The sequence below is a fragment of the Vicugna pacos genome, chromosome 12, assembly GCF_048564905.1.
Source record: "Vicugna pacos chromosome 12, VicPac4, whole genome shotgun sequence".
NCBI lineage: Eukaryota > Metazoa > Chordata > Mammalia > Artiodactyla > Camelidae > Vicugna > Vicugna pacos.
In genome coordinates this window covers 33,389,249-33,411,661 of record NC_132998.1, presented here as the reverse complement: position 1 = coordinate 33,411,661, position 22,413 = coordinate 33,389,249, and the positions used below count along the sequence as shown (strand labels likewise).

Genomic DNA, 22,413 nt, shown 5'->3' with positions numbered 1-22,413 from the left:
GCATGCTTCAGCCAAACCTTACAATTGGTGACACCTGAGTTCTTCATCATCCATCATGCTACAAGCACTCGTGCCCTGCCACTCTGAAGCCACTCTTGTTAGAATAACTGTTTGGAGGTGGGGGGCCATTGTGAAAGCCTACTTAAGAAACCAGTTAGATATAAAGCAATTCTTTCCCAGGACTTAGAAGGTTGAACCTAACCAGGAAGCAAAGAGATATTTAAGAATAGCATATTGGCCATCCACTGGAGTACAGAAAGAGACCTGCATTTTTTTTAGGTGGTACTATTGGATCCACTCTCTCCACCTCCCCCAGCTTCCTTTAGGTTTGGTCAGTTCCTAAAGAATAAAGGAGTTAAGCAATGCTAAATAGCCAACAAAGAAAAGAAATGAGAGTAATCAAGTATGCGATCAATGCCTCACCCTCCAGACCTTAGAGCAGAGGAAATAGTAAACATCCCTGACCTGTTTCTTATTTACTCATTGGTTTATTCATTATTTATTAGTTGATCCATTCATTCACTGATCGGTTAAAAATCATAATTTTATTAGTGACTATTACATGCAAGGTATTCTTGTCTTAGGACCATAGGATATGGAGATAATTAAAATGAACTTAATGGAAAGGAGCTTTTAGGAAACTCATTTTAGCCTGGTGCTAAGGAGATTGTTGGTGTCCTGAGGTCCCCTGGGTATCCTGTTGGCCTCAAAAGTGTTGAGCAGGTTTCAGGCTTCTATTTCAGAAGATGAGAAGCAGTCTGTCTGATTAGGCCTAATATTTTAAGGGAGAGAAACATAGCATTGATGAGTCCTTCCCAGGCACAGTCAGCTCCCAAGGGAAGGAAAGCAGACAAAGACTTAAGGCATATGGCTGTCCAGGAAGAATGCATGTGTGTCTCCTGAACTTAAATCCAGGGGAAAGCTCACTGGGAAAGAAGGGAAAAGACTAGTCACTAACCACCCTGATTTACCATTAATAAAATTTGTACTTAATGGTATTAAGAACGATTATAGATTAATGGACATTAACAACCAATCCAAGCACAGGTTTCATGGCTACTCATGACCATCACAGGGCTGGAGACACAGAAAAACAAAACATAGTTCCTACCCTACAGGAGCTCCTTATATAGTCATGGAGGAATATTGGTAAAGAAAAAAAAAAGAAGTCTTGCTTTCAACTGAGCTTTACAAAACATAAGAGGGAGGATGAAATCTTTTCATCCTTCTGGCCTCTCATTGGAGGGCTGGGTCTATCTGTTATTGAAAGCAATAATAGCCACATAATACTGCATATTTCCTGTGTGCCAGGTGCTACTCTAACTGCACTGCATACATTATCTTGCTTAAAACCCTGTGAGATGGGCAGTGTTATTACTCTGGATTTGCAGATGAGGAAGTGGAGACACAGACAGCTTATGTGACTTGCATGAGGTTGTAAGACTGGTAAGCAGTGGAGCTAGCACTCCAATTCAGGCAGCTGACAAGAGAGCTTCTGTGGGTAACTTTCGTGCTATGTGCTCTGCGTCTGGGACTGCTGTGTCAGAACCAGGGCTCAGCAGGCATCAGAGTGGGCAAGACAGGGTGGGCTGGTTTCTAGAGACAAAATGGGGGGGGGGGCGTAGAGCAGGTGTTTTCAGGACAGGTTCTATCAGCCAGAAATGTCATAAATGGAGGTGAGTATCCAACGATGTGTGAGATTAGCCAGGTGGGAGGGATGAGCTTGATAAGCTTGATAAGCTTACAGGGGTAAAGGAGGGGCCTGGGGAGATGCTGATGCGCCTAAGGGTGAGGAAATGTAGCCACACTGACAGATCCCAGGAGATGGAGCCAGGTGGTACTCTAAGCAAGTGGATGGTAACAAAACTAACCTATGGATGACCTGCAAGTGACTGTGTATTGGTTGTGTTTTGGTTTTGTTCCAAATGAAAGAAACAAAACATAAACCAGTTTAAATAAACAAGAAAATGTATTGGGTCATACAACTGAAATGTTCACGGGTGTGTTAGCTTCAGGAACGTCTGGATTCAGCTGCCCAAATCAAGAATCTGTCTCTTTACTCTAGATTCTGCTTTTTTGCTGACTTCATTCTCAACCAGACTTTCTCCCTGTAGTAGCTTCTGAGAGCTTAGCATTGACAGTGGAAAGAAAGCTGCTTTTTCCCAATAATTCTCAATAATTATTCCCAATAATTATAATTGAATTAAACCAATATTTACCAATATATACCAGCATAAGGAATGCAGCAGATGGAGGTTACATCTAGTAGCGAAAAAAAACAGACAGACAATAAACAAATACAAGCATAGTGTTGGGTAGTGATAAGTGCTTCTGAGGAAAAAAATCAGGTTAAGGGGAGAGAGATATGAAAATGTGATTGTAGATAAGGACTGAATTATTATGGACTGAATGTGTCCCCTTAAAATTCAAATGCTAAAATCCTAACCCCCAAAGTTATGGCATTAGGAGAGGGGCCGCTGGGAGGTGTTAGGTCAGGAGAGTGGAGGCTTCAAGAATGAGATCGGTGCCCTTAACACAGACCCAGAGAGCTTTCTCCTTCTTTCCACTATGTGGAGGTTCAAGAAGTCGGCAGTCTGCAGCCCAGAGGAGGGTCCTCACCAGAACCTGACTGTGCTGGCACCCGACCTCGGGATTCAGCCTTCAAAACTATGAGAAAGAAACGTCTGTTGTGTATAAACCACCCAGACTACGGTCCTGTGTTACAGCGGCTTAAGCGGACTATGGCAGTGATTAAGGAAAGTCTCGCCAAGGAAGTGACATCTGAGCGGCTAAATGAAGTGAGCCTTGTAGACATCGGGAGGAAGAGCACTCTGGGAGCAGGGAGAGCTAACAAAGCCGCGTCTGTACACTTGGGGAACACAGGCTTTCCATGTCATGCTGAGCATGAGAAGGCGAGGAAGGTTTGGACCCTGAACTCAAGGAGTTAGTAGTCAAATAGGGAGAAATGAGCAGGTTAAAAATATGTGAGCAGTATAGGTTGATTGACATCATGATATGCACCTAACAGTGAGGGTTAGGGAGCCGTGAGGGCATGAAGGCGGGACAGGAATGATCAGGGAAGGCCTCAGTTTGTTATCAAGCCTTTACTTCCTAGGGTTAAAAATTAGCAGTCTGATCATCACACACAGTAAACAGGACCACGGCTGTGAGTTCCATACCTGAGTCTTTACTGATTGTTTCCTCTTACTGTTTCCACAATGCAACTTGTCAAGAGGAGCAAGTTATACCCAGATCTGAGTATTTGTACAAAGGCCTGTAGCATGTTCTCATTGACATGGTGATGAATCTGAACCCCAGCAAGAAACAATGGACAAAGCAGCTTTGCTTCACAAAGGTTAACCTTAAAATCTAACGTTGTCATGTTGCTGCAAATAAAGGGACATTTGCTAAAAGTCCCCAACTAAAGCCACCGATCAAACTCACCTTGCCCTTTCTGGCTTTTCCTCTTTCTGTCTCCTGCACTGAAGAATGATTTATCTTTTAACTTAGCCTTAATTCACAATTTCACAATTAATTAAACATCAGCCTAATCATTATACCCACAAAGCATTTAGACTGATGTTGGGAGAATGATGGGGAAATGAATAATGCTTTGAAGGTCCATTTCAAATTAGTTATTTGATTAATGAATATTCCACAAGGGCATTTGGGAGATGACCTCTGTTGATGACTTAAAAAAAGACATGTCTGTTTAGATAATGAGAAGACAAAGCAAGCTTGAGTTATCTCTGGGTGTACTTTGTGCAGAATTACAAGGATTAATCCATACAAAGTGTATTACTTTTCCCGTGGCTTGTTGGAGATAACATAGAATTGTAAGATCAATAAATAAAGTTTGGCATTTCAGAGATGCTGCTTGATGATAAACTGTGCAGTGTGCACCCCAGACCGCCAGCCATGGTGGCTCTGAGCGCAAGACGCCCACCAGAGGCTTATGAAAGAAAGCGGGGCTTGTTTCTGATAAGGCTTGCTGTGGGGCGGGCTGTTTGCCTCATAAACTCTCCATAATCCCTCCTAACACCTGACCTTTCGATTTCTTAGATGTAGAAGAAGAAAATTGGTTGTCACCAGCTTCCTGTATATTCAAACAAATAAGAAACAGCTTACCTTGTTTTGTGATTTAGAAGGAACCTTTTCCCAGCAGTTTCATGATCAAAAACGCATCTTGCAAAAGGGAATTGAATATAGGTCAAAGAAGCTGACTGCAGCACACAATAAGGGTTGGACTCAGAGGAGGAGGTGTTTCGATCACAACCAGACTGGATTATTTAGTGAAAAACGTGTTATCACAAAACTGACATTGTAATCTCAGACAGTTAAGTTACGTTTTGTCCTTCATTAAGTGAAATCTTATAACATTTCGAGCTGAATCAAAAATGGGGATCATCAGAGTCCCCAGAGGATTGGTGTTGTTTGAATATGAAGCAAATGCTAGAGATTTAATTGCTATGGCAAACAAAATAGTTCCTTCCCTCCTGAGCTGTTTTTTTTCCTTTAAAGCATGGAAGCAATCCTCCAAAAGCAGGGTTTACATTCATTCAATAGATAACTAATAGTCCAGAGCCTCCTGGTGCTAAATCATTTCTCCGGAGCAAGTTGAGAACTTGAACTCTTATGGACCCCAGAGGACCTTTGGATGCCTTGCATAGGGAGAGGCTGGAAGGGGACCAACTATTGGTGCCCACCTCCTTCCCACTGTATGACGGATGAGTTACCATTTTCTGAAACCATCTGTTAAGCAACTCTGAATGAGTCTAACTCCAAGGGAAGAAAGATGGAGTACTCTTTTAGAAACAGGAGACTTTCTGATGTGGTTCAGACTTCAAGGCTGTTTTTTGGAATAATAGAAATTTTAGTAATTACAAGGTCCTGGATCTAGTGGTGGCATTGAAACTGATTACCTCTTCAACTTTGAGCAAGTTGCTTAATTTCCTTCTTCTAAAAATGGAGGAGATTTGCTCACCTCAAAGTTTCCTTTCAGCTCAGAATCTCTCTTCTATTTCTTTGCATGGGTGAGAAAATCAGGAAGTATGGCACTGAGATTATTTGTAGTTGTTGTGACCCGAACATTGGGAAAATAGTTTATTAACCTTTTGAGTAGTTGTCTTTTAGAACTGAGTCCTCAGTTTTGACTTTTCAGATGTCCTTTAACATAAATTGCCCAACAGTAAGTTATTTATTACAATCTGCATTTATTTGCACTCATTACCCAAAATTACTTGAGAGCCAGGTTTCTCATATCATTTTTCATATTGAATGATGATTTTGGCATTTTTTGGCATACAATCCTTTTGGACTTGGGATATTCTATCCCATACAGTATTTCCATAGGTTATTGTCAAGCGGATATCCTTGCTTTAATTTGGTCTTAAAATGATTTCCTTATGCTGAATATTTCCAAGATTACCTTCCTCCAGGAGATCATTTAAAAGTCAAATGACAAGTCTGGCTTGCATTTTCCCTTCTCAAGTCTAGGAAGAAGACTTTCTCGAAATACTTGGCATCTTGCTCTTTGGCAAAGCAGTACCTGGGGATTGCCCAGGATGTCAAGCACTTTTTGGTTTCTTATCCTTTGCTGTCTCTTCTCACAAAGGGAGACATCCTTGCCATTGGGATCGACTCATACCTGGAGCAAGGGGAGTTTGAGTAAATCTATTACCTCTCTCTGGGCCTTGCTCAACACTCCTTTAGCTTGGACTTTGAGCCCCACTCCAGTGACTGATTTTCTACCATTCTGCCTTCATTTTTGTATCTTCTCTGAAGCCTCAGTTCTTGAGAACAATGGTGACCTGTTCTTCAAACTGGTGCTCAGTCACTGGCTATCTGATATTACCTGAAATTCTTCCCTGACGCCATCTACTTGCCTGGCTGTATCAATAAACATTAGATCTTGTTCTTGTTCATTGAAAGCTTACGACTCTTCAGGAGTGCTCTCAGGGACAAGCCACCAGGGCTCCAGGGACCAGGTTTTTGCTCTTCTGACTTTGGATGCAACTTGAACTCATTTCTTGACTCTAGTCCAACCAGAACTGACACTTGGCATTAACACCCTAGGTGATCCCAATGATTACAATTTTAATGATGCACAGCACTATCTTTAGTCAACTAACATAAGCGTTTTCCTTATTAGAAACTGATCAATATGCAAATTCTTTTAGTCACTATTTGTTGACAACCAATCTCATCCTCCAGAGTCTATACAGGGACCTGGATTTCACAGTACCAGATGCGCCTGGACTGTGACAATCCCAGATTGGACTCATAAATAGAACTGCCACACTACTGAGTTAACCATCATGATATCTTGGTACTTCTGCTTCCTATCCGAATGACTACTTCTCCACATCAGCAAGCTCATTTTATTAGGAATGTCTGGTTTCTTGTTTTAGGGTCTCCTCTTTCTGGCCCCAGGATAGCCAACTACACTCTGCTTATCCACATGCAAAAAAAAAAAGCCAAGAAGTCTTATTGAATAACAGATTGACATAGGGCAGCTCTGCTAACAGAAAATGCCCCATTATTCAGAAACTGTAATGCTACCAGTATCTTTCCAATTTTCCATTTGCTCCTATTTTTTCCCATCTTCTCCCTTTCAGAGTGGGTGCTACCTTCTCATTAGTATCTCAGCAGGAAGAGTCTTCACAGAGAAAGTTTGCTGGAGCCGTCCTGGTGGAAACCTGTTCCCCTGCTTGCGTTTTCATGACTGAAACCCATGGTTATATTTGCTACCTAACCTTTGTCACCTGGCTTTTATGAAAGAAAAGGAATTTGAAAAGCAAATGTAGTAAGAATCTAAAAAAGACCAGAAAGTGTACTTAAGGATTGGTCTCCAGCAGTGCGGAGGTGTTTGGGAGAGGAGGTGCAATTTTTATTCAGAAATGGACCCAATTCCAAGGGCTTTTAGTACAGGGAAATCACACAGTTGATAATCATCAGACATGATTTGTACATTGAACTGTCATTATGGAGTCCCACTTTAAGACACTAAACTTATTTTCCCCACTCTGTGAAAGTTCAAAATCAGGGCTATTGTGAGTCTACCATACTTTTAAAGTCAGTGGGAGGGAGGGAATTTCCCCTATTTCCTGCAGCAAAAGGCATTTTTACACATACAGCAGAATACATATAAAGAATTCTTAGGATCCTGGCATATGGCAGATGTTAAATTTGGCCTAGGGAGTAACACCTCCCAAGAAAAAGTAAAGTGAGGGAAGCCTTGCTGTATAGTGTTTTCAGTGCAAACTTGCAAGTAAAATGCTGGGGCTATGGGTGACTGCGGGGCAGAAATCTGCGTTAGTCTCATTTTGGATTCACTTCTCCTGGGCTGTCGGGAGTCTTGTACCCCTTGGGGCTTGGATGTAAAGAGGATGCAACAGTCTGTAGGATCTTCCCTAGGATCCTTGAGTGTGGGTATTGTGATGTAGGAGGGTGCTACTGAGCTATTCTGAACAATAATTTTTCCTCCAGACAAGTTCTAGGATTTGAAGACACAAGTGGAAGTGAAAATGAGGGCGGGGTGGCACAAATGCAGTGGTCTGCACCCTATCTTTGTGAGCTGTCTTTACGACATCATTTATGCTTGCTTTAACTAGCTGTGGCTTCTCCCAGGAGGAGAATGTAGATAACCTTTTCCATTAGGTGCCACTGGAAGGACTGGCTGGAACACATTTCATTGCAAAGAGTAAAAGCTTTGCTAAATTAACCAAAAATACAGAAGGAGCTTATGGGACACATTTGTGAGAGGCTCAGCTAACCTTCATACTGGCTGGCTCCGGGAACATGAAGTGTCAAGACTGAAGGACTTCCTTTCTGCGACTATCTTTTCCCTTCTTGCCCATGGCCCAATATGATCTTAGTTTGTCCAGGTTCCCACAGAGGTAATCCAATCCACTCTGTTGAACTTTGGGAGTGTTTCCGGTATCATCCCCTAGTCCAAACAGCACTAGCCAGGAAGGGACTCTTCTATGCCTACTCCCCAGCATGGTAATGAGCAAATGGTGGACACTTAATCAATATATGTTTGTCCAATTAATGAATGAATGAGTCAAATGGTCTTTAAATGAATTAGAGAAAGATCACTGCAAAACCTCTTTACCCAAAATATCAGGGAAGCAATGGTCTCATGGAAAACAAAAAATCACTTGAATGAGGAATAAACAAATGTTCACTAATACAAGGACCTCTGCTTTATATTCTGGATGATGCTACATGAGGAGGGAGGCAGAACAGAAAAAAAACAGCTATAGGTGCCCCAGGACAATGGGGAGGGCTTCTCATAGAGAGGAATACAGGATGCTGGGATCCCCAAAGCTGCCTAATACACTGGCTTCATGTATCATCCTTCTCAGAAACATCATGTCTGAACAAGAAGATTCCCAAGTGAGGACCACAAAAGATAAAGACTTTATGCTTTGTGACTGTCTGAAACATTTTGTACAGTTAAGACTCCAAAACATTCCATAGGGATGCCCCCTGATAAAGACCCCTTCTTTGACCAAACTATTCAGGCTCCTCTGAGCTCTCTTTGACTAAGCTTCAATCTTGGCCTGCCTCTAGCAAGCCTTCTGTCAGGCCAGTTTAGCAATCATCCCTTACCCTTGGTATTTCCTCTCAGTAATCTTCTGTTTCCTGACCCTCTCACTCTCCTATAAATCTCCAACTGTCCTTGCTATATTTGGGGTTGAGTTCAATCTTTCTCCCCTATTGCAATAGCCGTGGATGAAGTCTTCCTTAACCATTGTTAAAAACTGTTGGAATAATTTATCTTTTACACACCTTCTCCACTCACAAGCTTGTCTTCCCCCGAGGATGCCTTTCCTGGCCTCTCTGGGGAAGAAGGGATAATGGCTGCCACTTTGTGCAGCACCATCTAGAATATAAGACAGAGATCCTTACGTCAGTGAACTTTTGTGCTTATTCCTCATTGAAGTCAATTTTTGTTTTCTTTGAGACAATATTTTTCTTCTCTGGTATTTTGGGTAAAGATATTTTGCAATGATATTTCCTTAATTCATTTAAAGATTATTTGATTCAATCATTTGTTCAACAAAAATATATTGAGGGACCACCACTTGCTCATAATTATACTAGGTATTAGGCATAAAGAATCCTTACAACTCATTGTTTTGTTTTTAGTTAATTTTTAAACTACTAAAAAATTAAATGAATACACCAGTAAAAATGGAATACCCTCAAGCACACACCACCTCACTCCCTTCTCTCAGCCTCTAATCTCCCAGGGAGGTTCTGACAGATTTTTCTTCAAGTCCAAACATATGATCATGGGTTCGAGAGAGCCAACCAGATTCTCTCTCTTACCATTTGCAATTGATATCTCATCTTCTTTTCCTTCACCAAAAGCTTTAAAATAATCTTGATGTCAAGGGAGTCAACTTTCATGAACAGTGTCTAGAACATTGTAGAGACTCCACAAACGTCTGTTGAATAAGTAATCTTGTGCACAGACTCCCTGCCTAATCCAAGAGCACCTGTTGCTCCCATGGGAACTTTTATATGTACTTTGCCACCAACGAGAGTTTTTTCATCTATCTACTATTGTACAAATATACCCTTGTATGTATATAGTCCATGCTGGTTTGCTCTTGTCTTATGTGTGTATCTTGCCTCCCAACTAGAATAAAAACTTCTGAAAAGTTCAAGGGTAAAACTCACATTGTTCAAAGACGGCAACGTACCTGTCTTTGGACTAGGTACTGGGGACATGATAACAGCTAGTATTCATAAGCACTTACTGCAAGCCACAAACTTCATTAAGCAGTTAAAGTAAACTAACTCTTTAATCTCCATTACAATGATGAGGCAGGTACTATGTAGTATTAGCAACCGTTTACTGAAACTAAGGCACAGAGAGGTTAAGTAACTTGCCTAAGACTGCTCAGCAAGAAGTAGAGCCAGAGTTCAAGCCCATACAGTCTAAATCCAGACTCCATGCAGCTGCTGAGATCTCTGTTTTACAGTCTGACTCATAACTCCTGGTTAATTAATTTGAATATATGGGAAGATGAAAGTTTTCTATCATTCACTCAATCCTAAAAGAAATGTGTTAGAGAAAATAGGTTGGCAAGTTTGACATCTTTTTAGCTGGTTTGCTTGAAGAGACGCCTGCTGTTCTGGAAATAACTTCAGCATGACACTGTGTTTTGCCAGCCTCCCAGCTAACTTTAAATCGTGTGGGTCACAACTATAAATGCTCTGTCCTTTTTCTTGTCGGGATTTTGAATTTGCAGAGCTTACATAAGTAGATGTTGTTAAGACAAGGATGAGAGATGATTTGATTCGGGTATATTTGCTCAGGAAGAAAGTGCAATGGAGAATTAGCCCCAAAGGGAAGGACTTCTGATATCAGTTTTCACTTGCCAGAGAATCCACTGTGCCTCTAAGCAAGTCATTTCACTTCTATCTGCCTGTTTACTCTTCTTTAAAATGTGCGAGATAATCCCTATGCCTCCTGGAAGCAGATAAAGATGCTAGCTTATTTAAATATCAGAAGAAAATAGGATGAAAAATTCTATGATTACATGTCCCTGTTACACTAAACAACAGCAGACGCCTCCACCGTTTAAGTGACCCAAAGCCTTGATATGCAGGTAGCACATCCACAAAATTAAGCCCCATTTGGCAACATTATGAAGGGGGGGCTGTTTTCCTGCTTATACCCACCCACTCTGGGTATCTGAAGTTTGACCGAAAGAGCCTTTGATAATCTATTCTAGAGGAACCAGTTTAAAATACCATTAGGAGGGGCTTTAACTCTAGACTTCAGGAAGATGAAAGGATGGTCAGAATAACATGAATATACACTTTAAACAGACTAGGATATCATTATACACACGTACCAAACGGTAAATTCTATGCCCTTTAAATTCTGAGATAAGCTACAAATTTGTCCTCACTTAGAAACTGATGACAACCTTAACCAATGAGGTCAACATAAAAGGCTCATCCATTAAGAGGTCTTTATTCAGACTCTCCTGGATTTGTGTGTGTTTCTCATCATCTGTCCTGAGTTTGGTAGCATCTTTGTATTAGTCTTCGTTTCTCTTCTAAAGTGACTCTCAGTCAAGTGTGTTCGCATAAAGTTCATTCAAAGTGTCCTTTATCAACAGACAGGGACTTTGACACTCTCTAATAGGCTCCCCAGGATGCCTGTAGACATGATTTGTTAAACGTGGGCTGGTGTATCTAATTCACTGTCTCCTGTGCTCTCTACTGTGTTGTGTAATGAACAGACATATTTAATCACCTGGCTGGGGTCCAAGCTGAAGATGAAGGCATCTTTCAGCACCCTGAATAGTCACTTGTCAACACAGCCCTGAACTTGCAAAAAAAAGCAAAACCAAACACCTTTATGACTAATGTCATTATGCCTTTATCATTAAGTTTTTTACTGCCCTAACACCAAGTGCTTAGTGCCATCTTGACTTTCTTTTGGATAATGAAATACAAAACCTACTGTGTGTGAGAGAAAGTGATGAAGTAAAGGGAATAATAGGGAACTAACTTCAGGAAGCGAAGGAGAAAAAAAAAATGTGTCCTGCATATCATATCTGGTTCTGCATTAGGATTGTGGGAAGATGGTTCTCCTTAGTTCCTTCCTTCTGAGGAAATAAATATTTTGTATGTGTCTTTGGTGCAGGGAGCTATCTTTGTTTCCAGTGGCTGAATCTTTTCACAGTTATTAGCAGCTGTCTGGAATACAAGAATAAGAGACACATTCTACATTTGAAATTCTATGGAATAAGAGGGATGGATTAGTAAGGAAGAAACTCAAGTGTATTGACAGCACAGCTTTCAGACCAGGTCATGCTGTATTTCTAAGTATACTAGGAATGCAAACAATACTTTGTAAATGATGAAGGGTTATCTAAACACAAGGTAGCTATGTTGTTGTAAGAAGAGTCTAGGTATTTGCACACGTGTTGGCATTTAAATACATCAGCAGTGGACAATTAAGCTCAGAAGCATAAGCACTCAGCTAGACTAGGTCTTCTTCCAGGCAGGGTGCAATCAAAGCCCATTTTCCATTTGACTTGGACCACCCCTTCTAACTTACACGTTGGTAGAGGTGAGGTCTGTCTGCTGGTAGCCCCTCATCATGATCTCATCTGAGAAGGCAGACCTAATGAACTACGTACATGGGGGCAAGATTTGTGTGCAGATGTTTGGACAACTAGTTCTGTGCTGTTTGTGATGTGGTGAGGACAAGACAGTCCTGGCATCTGGTCACACCTCATCATGACAAGCCATCATTACAAACCTCCCACAGATGGGAGGCCCTGCTATCTTGGCAAAAGGTGGGTTCTTGATTCCACCTTCTTTTTCAATGTTCCCTGCCAGTAAATTGAATACTCTTAACAAGAGGGGTTCAAACTGGAGTTTTTCAATTTGATATGGCATAAGCCGTAGGAGGATTCTCTAACCTCTTTTCAGGAGAGAGTTGTGTCATGAATGGCTCAAGGCTCCTCACTAGTGACTGGAGGTGTGATCAGGGTGTTGTTGTGGAGGACCAGAGATGTCTTCACCCTTGAATTTGGCTCCTCTGCTTCCCACCAGTGTGAACACACACAGGTTACTTAGATCTTCCTAACTTTAGTTACCTCATCTACCAAGCAGCAGTAATAGTACCCACTTCATAGGACAGTGTGAGTGTGGGCTTTACCTGCAGGTGTTCCTTCAGCAGAGGTTTCCCAAAAGTCTCAGCTTACTTTAAATCATTGTAAATGTAACCTCTTTGAAGACTTCTAGCAGACAGAGAGAACCACTTGGTGATAACTGTCAGCTCTCACTTTAGCCAGCAAGGAGCTGGACACCATACTTGTGATAAGAAAATTCAACAAACAAGAAGAGTGAATCTCATGCCCAGGAGGGACTGAGATGGTGTAGGCTTGGAATGTGTCAGACGCACTGTGCTCCACTGAGCCCATGCCAATCACTCAGGTGTATGTGTGCACTTCACGCTCCACCAGACCTCCCTCAGTGTCTGTGGCTCCAAGCCTATAAGCCAGGATATGTACCCACCCACCCAGCCATCACCTGGGGCATGAGCATTTTATGAGTGCTATGGTCTGAATGTTTGTGTGCCTACAATATTCGTATGTTGAAATCCTAACCTCCAAAGTGATGGTCTTGAGAGGTGGGGCCTTTGAGAGATGCTTAGGTCATGAGGGTGGAGCCCTCATGAATGGAATTAGTGTGCTTATAAAAGAGGCTTCAAAGAGATCTTTGTGCCTTCCACCATGTGAGGACACAGTAAGAAGGCTATGAAGGCTATGAACCAGGAAAAAGGCTCTCACCAGACACCAGCTGGTATCATGATCTTCCCAGCTTCCAGAATTTGTTGTTTATAAGGCACCCAGTTTATGCTATTTTTGTAAAGCAGCTTGAACCGACTAAAACACTTCAATAAAACCAACATATAGTGGATGTTCAAGAAAAGAGTTTTCTTCCCATCTCCTCCCTTGTTAAAATGCACTTGGGTATCTTGTTAATATAGTCATGCTACTTGCATGAATAAACATTGTTTGAGTATTTGGTGGTTTTTCCTTAGATTGCTTACCAAAAATAGATACTTTTATCCATTCTGCCTTAAATTGTACATAAGAAAAACAAGTAAGGAACAGCCACGTACCCTATACTTTATTATAATAAAACTTTTGTTTTAAATCAGTGAGTGAAATTATAGGCATGTAAATGCTTTAAACACAATAAAAATACATTAGACTTGCTACCAATAATTTCAATCTGAAAACCAAACATTTCACTTAGTCCTCACTGTATGGCATGTTCATTTAGTGAGGCTGCTTGGAAGTTATTTTTAAACACAGCCACTTAAATCATCACGTCTCGCATACTGTCTAGAAGACACAGTGTTTCGTTATCAAACAGAAACATTATGTACTGTGGCATATGAGTCACTAAAGAAACAGCAAGATATGTTGTCACTCCCAAATAATAAGGCTTGTTACTGTTATTGATGATATCTTGATAGAACCTAAACTGAGAATCTCAGATAACATTCTAACTGAACTACATAAAATTCCAATAATGCAAGTATTCTAAAGGATTTTTGTATCTGCAGTCTCAACTTTCATTTAATTAACAGTCATTTATTGAGCATTTACTATGTGCTAGATACACTGCTCCACCCTGAAGACTCAAAAATAAATAAAGGCAAGACAGTCTTAAGCAATCAATTGGTATTTGAAAAAATTTAACTAGAAATTATTTTAAACTCTAGTCTACTTTAACCTGCAGAGTAATCTCCGTATGCCAAAGAGCCTCCTGTTTAGCATAATTAAAAACAGAACTTGTTGGGATGCAGATTTCAAAATAAAAAAGCAAAGATGATTTCTGAAACCATGTCATTTGGAAGACACTGAGAATCCATTTTAAAAAAACCTTCCTGTATTCTGTTTAAGCATAATTTGCGTTTAAGGTATGAATGAGAGAAGTTTGGAGGATATCTCAAATTGGATTTTTTTGGTTAGAAAACTATGCTTGAAAACACAAAGAGCAGGATAAGGTTTATATTTGGACCAGTGATTCACACTATATATGTTGTCATTTCTCTATCTATTTGGGAGAAGAAAAAAGGGAATATTGATACAAATACCCAAAAAGACTACAACTAATACAATTGATCTATTTTTTTCTAATAAGTGTGAAAGTAATTAGGTTCCTCCTGTTAGAGAATTTCTTTGAAAGTTTTTGATTCTACGTAGATCTGAAATTCCAAAGTACTCGAAATACATATACATAAACGTGTGGGTATGCAAGTGACTCTGTGTGTGTGTGTGTACCTAATTCCCAAGGACTTTTGGGTTTTCATCGTTATAACACAATTCGTACCACTGTCAGAGACTGCTCTATGAATCTGTGAGCCTAAATTAAGAAAATGTTGAGATAATGATCAATAAAATTAATACTTATTTTTAATAGATTTTTATAGTTTTCCATTTTTATACTTTAAAATGTTCCTCTGACATGTGCACATGTCAAAATGTCTATTTTACAGTAAAGTATTTTATTCATAGATACTCTATTAAAGGTCTAATCTGTAATAGAAAGATGATAAATGAGTAGAAAATTATATTCCATAATGTGTCTTCATTATTAACCACACTTTTGGGAAACCCGACAACACAGATCTTAAGAGCAAAGCTGAGGTATTATTGTCTAATCAGTGGGCATTGACCCAAAGTTCAGACTTAGTACCAGGGAGAAAGTGAGCATTCTTGTAGCTGTCCCAATCAACTAAACATTTTATATAGTCGCTTAACATTTACTGAAGATCTCCTACGTGCACTGTCCTAGTCCTGCAGATTTAGCAGTGGCTAAGGCATACTCTCCTTTTCCAGGAGTTCACTGTATCTCAAGGAAGACACTCAAAGCACAGTATGACAAAAACCAATGGAAGTTCTACACACTGGGGAGACTGTACCAAGCCTTCCCTATTCAGACAGTGAACTTTGGAACATTGTCTTCCTGGAATGTCCAGCCCTTCCTTTTTTGAACTAGCTGATGCTTAATCTTACTTCAGATCTCAGTTTAAACAATACCTTTCCAGAGACACTTTCTCTGAGACCCTGTAGCCAAGATCTATCTGTTTTATGTTTCCATAGCACCCTGTACTTTCTTTCTTTCTTTTTAATTCACAGAACCTTATGATTATTTGTGTGATGCCTGTCCTTCTTGCTAGCACTTTTTCTCCACAAAGACAGAACTTCCATGTCTTTTCTGTTCACTGCTGTAACTCACATCCAGAACAGAAATTTCCACATCATGGAAGAGAGCATCAGAGGAAATGTGAGCCACTGTAAACCTGAACTTCCCCATTTTTATCAGACTCTGGAACTTTACCCTCAGCCTGCTGCCTGTTCTCAGTCTACCGTCTTTTTGTTATCTAAAAGCGAATCATAGCTAATCTTAGACTTAGCTAAGCTTGCCCGTAGGGGTCATCCAAATGGTTCTCTTCACTTCTAAGAAGTGCTTGGGATCTAAACTGTTCTTCACAGTTTGGACCCAAGCTACTCCCAGGTGTCTCTTCAGAATGGCAGACGTCTCATTTGTTACCCCATGTTTGTATCACAGGATTCCCTAGAGGTCTCTGTTGAGTTCCAGTTACATTTCTAGTCAGAATTGATGGTTTCGTCAAGATACAGTGCTAGCAACGAGCCTGGCAAGTACAGAGCCATAAAGAAACATCCCACATCAAAGGTTTTGTGTTTGAAATTTTGTTTCTCTTAATATTTTGGTGTAAATATTAGTGAAATTTGTCTCTGTACAAATTAGATGAGAAAACAAGGTGAGAAAAGTGCTTCCTAGATTCCCCCGAGACAAATCAAGCAAGAGCGTGTGCTTCCTTCCACAACAGGACATGTTTTGAATTTCCCTCCTCATAAATATTTAAATTTGAAGTCTAGCAGCAGTTGTTTCTGAACTAGAATGACCAAATTTTTACAATAGGAAGGAAAAATACATTGGCAATCCAACTAATTTCTTGCTCCACTGGAAAAGTACTAAGACATGATAACTTCACCAAAATGGGACAACCAGGACAATGCATTCAGGAATTGCATGCATTAACTCTATAATTATATATCTGCATTGAGGGATATACATTAAAACATAATTTTTAATATAAATTCCTTTTATTTGTGCTTGCTTAGTTTTGAAAGTATCTATAAGGTACATATTTCAAGTTATGTATTATAATCCCCGTCCTTAAAGAATTAGATGAGATTTTGACTCAGGAAGGAATTTAACTGCTAAATCCTCACTTACAGTTAAATTTGGGCCAATGTTGCTCAAAAAGCAAAACTAATTAATGTGGAAAGTTAGATTAGCTCTTAAGATATTTCCTATTCTGGCCCACACTTGAAAGCAAAGATACAAGTTAATATCTAAAATAAGTCAATTAGCTTGAATCTTATAGTTTCTTAAAATAAGTTATCTTGCCACCTTTCTTTCCAATCATGAAATACTAAATATTCAAAAGGAAAGGTTAAAGTAGTTGTGATATAATTGTTTTCGAACATCTAATGAGGACACAATCAACTATTCTCATCTTAACTCCGTAAAAACACAAAGAAGAGCATACATCCTTACCCTGAGACAGTGAAAAATAAATAAAAAGAGATATTCTCAAGGACTGACTAAAATACTAGAACAGATTATCAAAGAAGACCTAGAAATCTTTTGTTATTTTTTTAGCAGAAACATTTTTCAGATTACAAATGTACAGTTACATAAAATGCAAGCATTACGGAACTAACAAAAAAGTAAGTATCGCTCCCAAAGGTAACTACTCTTTGAGGCTCTTCTCTAAGTAATCTGATTTATTATTATTTTAAAATGAGATCATTTTATATAACTGCTCTGCTACTTGATTTTTATACTTATTAATTATCTTAATCATCTTTTCATACCAGCATTATTATTTTCTCTTTTATTCTATTCATTCCTTTTTTTATGGATGCATACAAGTAATTCATTAAAAGAATGTTCTCATATTTTTAACCATTTTCGCAGAGATAAACTTTTCTGTTATTTCCATTTAGGGGCTGGTACAAACACCACTGCAGTGAATAGTCTTTTACCACTTATATGTAAAATGTGGAAGCATTTTAGTAGGGAAAAAGTTCTAGTAAAATTTGATTTTTTTAAAAAATTAGTAGATACTCTAATACTGTCTCCTGAAACTATATACCTATTTCTATGTATCTTATAAGTATAGATATCATCATGTTGAAATTTAATAAGACCAACATTACCTTATTTTTGGTTTCATTTGGATTTCTTTGATTATTAGGGATGCTGAGTAATTTGCAAATGTCTTTTCACCCAAACCACTTTTTGTTTTTCCTGTTACAGTGTCCCCCAACCCTTACCCACAGGGGACACTTTCTAAGACCCCCTAGTGGGTGCCTGAAATTGCATATATTACTAAACACTATTGATCCTAGGTTTTTTCTTATACATACCTGTGATGAAGTTTAACTTATAAATTAGGCACAATAAGAGATTAACAATACCAACTAATAATGAAATAAAACAATTATAACAATATACTGTAATAAAAGTTATGTGAATGTGGTCTCTCTCTCTCTCTCTCAAAATATCTTATTGTACTGTACTCACCCTTCTTCTTTCTTCTGATGGGGTGTAATTCACATCCCAGGCAGCACAAAGCAGGATGGTGCATGATTTCATATTACTACTCAGAATGGTGTGCAATTTAAACTTATGAATTGTTCATTTCTGGAATTTTCCATTTAATATTTTCGGACTGCGGCTGACCACTGGTAACTGAAATTGAGAAAGTGAAACCATGAATACGAGGGGACTTCTATCTTTTTTCCCCTTTCTTCTCCTTTCTTTTGGTTTGTTTGTCTTTTTCTTATTGATTTTTAGGAGCTTTTTTATATAGTATGGACAAAACACCTCTTCCAGTCACAGTTTTGTGTGCATTTTCTAATAGTATTACTTATATTTTAATTTTGTTAAATTGAGCCACTGAAGGTTTACTGGTTCAAAGACAGTCGAACACAGACACTTGTGCTCAGACTTCTTTTTCCTTTTTGGCTACAGACAGACATATTTGTGCATTCTGAGAGTAAATAAATACATTCTCAGACATGAATTCTTTCCAAAAATATTTATCTCTAACTAACCCATTTTTAGGAAGCCACCAGAAAATGTTCCACACATGAGTAAGTAGATAAAGAAAATACATGTAAGACCCAAGCCACAACGAATTCAACACAGAATAGTTATGGCGAGCACCCCTAGGAAGATGGTGGAGAGAATTTCTAGAATAAAAGCAGGACAGCAATCAAACTGCCAAAGAAGTATCCAAGAAGGAAAACAGCATAAGAACTTACATTGCCTGAAATTATTTCTTTGCATAAAGCTACAGTAATTAACATACTGTGGCATTGGTGAAAAGATACCAATAGAGTATCCAATTCAATAACAGATCTCTAAATATATGGTCACTTGATTTATGATAAAGTTAACATTATAATGCAGATGAGAATGGATGGTCTTTTTGGTAACCAATGCTGGATCAGTTGGATGTCCACGTGGGAAAAATTAACTATTATCCTTACTTCATGTCATTCACACAAAAACAGTTACAATGGATTACAGATCTAAATGTGAGATGTAAGAAGTAAGCTCTTAGAGTAAAACATAGGAGTTCATCATTGTGACCTTGAAACAGGCAAAAAAAAAATTTAAACAGAACACAAGAAGTACCTAATTGCACTAAATTACAACTTCTTTTTGCGAAAGGACATCATGAAGACAGGAAGAAGGCAAGCACTGAGTGGGAGAATGTAGTTGCAATTCATGAAACCAACTAAGAACTGTATCCAAAATATGTAAATAATTCCTATGCGTCCATAAAAAAAAAGCAGAAGTTTCACATTCCATGCTATTAACCATCCTGGTGTGCTCCATTTTGTGTGTATTCTTCTTTCTAAGCATCTTAGTTCAGGCTGCTGTAACAAAATACTGTCGACTGGGTGGCCTGAACAGTAAACATTTATTTCTCACAGTTGGAGAGGCTTGGAAGCCCAAGATCAAGTGTCTGGTGAGAGCTCACTTCCTGGCTTGTAAACTGCCTTCTCACTATATCCTTACATAGCAAAGAGAGAGGAAGCCACCTCTCTCATGTGTCTCTTCCTACAAGGGCACTAACTGCCCCATGAGAGCCCCACCACATGACCTAATTACTCGTAAGGCTCCGTATCAAATCCTATCATGTTGGGAATTACAGTTTCAACACATGAATTTTGTAGGGACACAAACATGCAATCCATCAGCTGAGACTTTCAAAGGTATTTTACTGCTTCCTTTTCTTTTCTTTTCCTACTATGGGTTCAAATCTCAGCTTCATTATTTACTAGCTATGAAACATTAGAAAAAATGTTTACCTCTTCGTGATTTCATTTTGCCCTTGTTTCTTCACCTGGAAACTGGAGATTATTATATTTCCCTCATAGGACTGTGATTAGAATTAACTGTCTGTAATGCTATCAGCAAATTTCTGTATTGCTAAAGATGTAAAAATCCTATATAGTCAAATAAATCACTAAAAACAAGTAGGGTTTATTCCCCAATGTAAGTATACTTCATTACTAGGAACTTAGGTGTATAATGTGGATACAATCACCATTACTTGGAGATAATTGCATATACCTAAAAGAGTTGTTACAAGGATTTAAAAAAATCTTTTTTTTGTTGAAGTACAGTTGATTTACAATACTGCGTTAGTTTCAGGTGTACAGTGAAGGATATTTACATGTATGTATATATATATATATATTCAGATTATTTTCCATTATAGGTTATTATAAAATATTGAATTTAGTTCTCTGTGCTATATAGTAAATCCTTGTTGCTTATTTACCTTATGTATAGTAGTTTGTATTTGCTAATCCCACACTCCTAATTTATTCCTCTTCCCCCTGTCCTCTTTGGTAACCATAAGTGAAATATTTTATGTAATGCTTAGCTAGTACCTGGTAAGTACTATCTTGAATATATTTTGGCTATTTTTATTCTTAACATTATTATTATAGATTATAGGTAAAAAAAGCATATGAGCATCCAGAGAAATTTTGATTTTTTAATAAAATCTAACAGCTCTTCTTGATTTAAATATATGAATTCTTGCAAGTAAGGTGTAGAAAGAAACTTTTTAATAACATAAAGAATAGCTGTGTAAAGATAGCTGGCAAATATCAGATTCAACAATGAGACATTAGCAGAATTATTATTAATCCCAAAACCAAGGATACTTGCTATCATGGCTATAATTTATTCTAGAAACTGTCACTAACTCAGTAAGTCAAAAAAAGTATGAGATACAAATATCTGAAAAGAGTGAAATACTTTATTATTGACTTATGATTCATTTTTCTACTTAGAAAACCCAAGAGAGTCAACTAGTAAGCAAATGTAACAAGGTAGCTGTGGACAAAACAAACAGACAAATGGATAGCTCTTCCTCTCTACCAGCAATAACCAGTTAGAAATCAGAATAGAATAAGAGTTCTAATCCACAGAGCAAAGAAAAACCCTAGCAATGAACTGAACAAGCAACGTGCATGGGCCTATGTGAAATGAAGAATAGGATGCCACTGAGATTTTTAAATCATGTTTTAAAAGAGGAAAATGCTATCTACCTGGATGGAAATAATGTTCCTTATGAAGATATTAATTTTATACAAATAAGTCAATAAATTTAACAAAATTGCAAGAGAAGTTCTGAGGAAATTATATACCAAATAAAACCGTAATTAAAGGACTTATATTACATGGGGTAATCTTCTCAATATAATGTGAAGTGAGGGAAGAAGAAGAGTATATGCACTATACGTATTGCTCCTGTGCGGTTGACCCTTGAGGGTCATGGGTTTGAACTGCATGGGGAAACTTATATACAGATTGTTTTCAGTAGTGATTACTCCAGTACTACACAATCCACAGTTGGCTGAATCCACAGATGTGGAGCCATGTATATAGTCAGGGCCAACTGTAAGTTATGCCTGGATTTTCAACTGTGCAGGTCGGCTTCCCTAACCCCCACATTGCTCAAGGATCAACTGTAGTTTTAATTTATAAAAATAAATTAAATAGTAACTTAATTAAATTACTAAACTGTTAACAATAAACTTATTTTTATCATTAAATTACATTTTATTAATTATTAAAAATTGAATTACATTGTATTTATTATTAAAATTGAATTATATTTTATTATTAAAATTGAATGAAAACTTATTACTAAAACAAATCACATTTATTATTAAAATATATTTTATTTTTTAAAATTAATTAAATTTTATTTATTATTAAAATTGTAATTATAAATTTAAAATACAGGAGCAATACACATAAAATATCTAGAAAAAGTACTCAAAAATTTTAACACTGGATGGGAAGGAGACAACAGAGATTACTGGCAAGATTTCCCTGTATTTTTTCAATTTAACACAATGAGAATGTATTAATGTATTACTTTCTGTGTCTATTTAAAAAGGTATGCTGCAAAAGTAAAATCTAATGAAACAATTTTATCAGTGTGAAATAGGCTGATGGTGACATTTGTTTTCTGTCATTCACACTTGGGCCCTGCAAAAACATCATTATCCACACTGTTTTTTGTGCAATGGATAATATATTTAATAATTAACTCTCCACAGTATGTGGAAATTATGCTTCAATACTAAGTTTTATTTCACATAATAGATTTCAGTAATGTGTTTCAGCACACAGTATAATTAGTTAATGGGGTTGTATTCATAAAGACTTGGTCCAACATAGAATTATGTTCCCTTTAAGACCTCTTCCTTTTGAAATTAT

The 22,413-nt window shown here is 38.1% G+C and overlaps 1 long non-coding RNA gene across 1 annotated transcript in view; it reads right to left on the bottom strand.

The window, feature by feature from the left end:
• The window catches only part of LOC116282666 (uncharacterized), a 153,856-nt gene that overhangs the window by 76,605 nt on the left and 54,838 nt on the right, over window positions 1-22,413 (bottom strand). Inside the window, exon 7 of the long non-coding RNA XR_012078492.1 lies at window positions 18,181-18,348. This is a non-coding gene — a long non-coding RNA (uncharacterized lncRNA). The remainder of the gene's footprint in view (window positions 1-18,180; window positions 18,349-22,413) is intronic.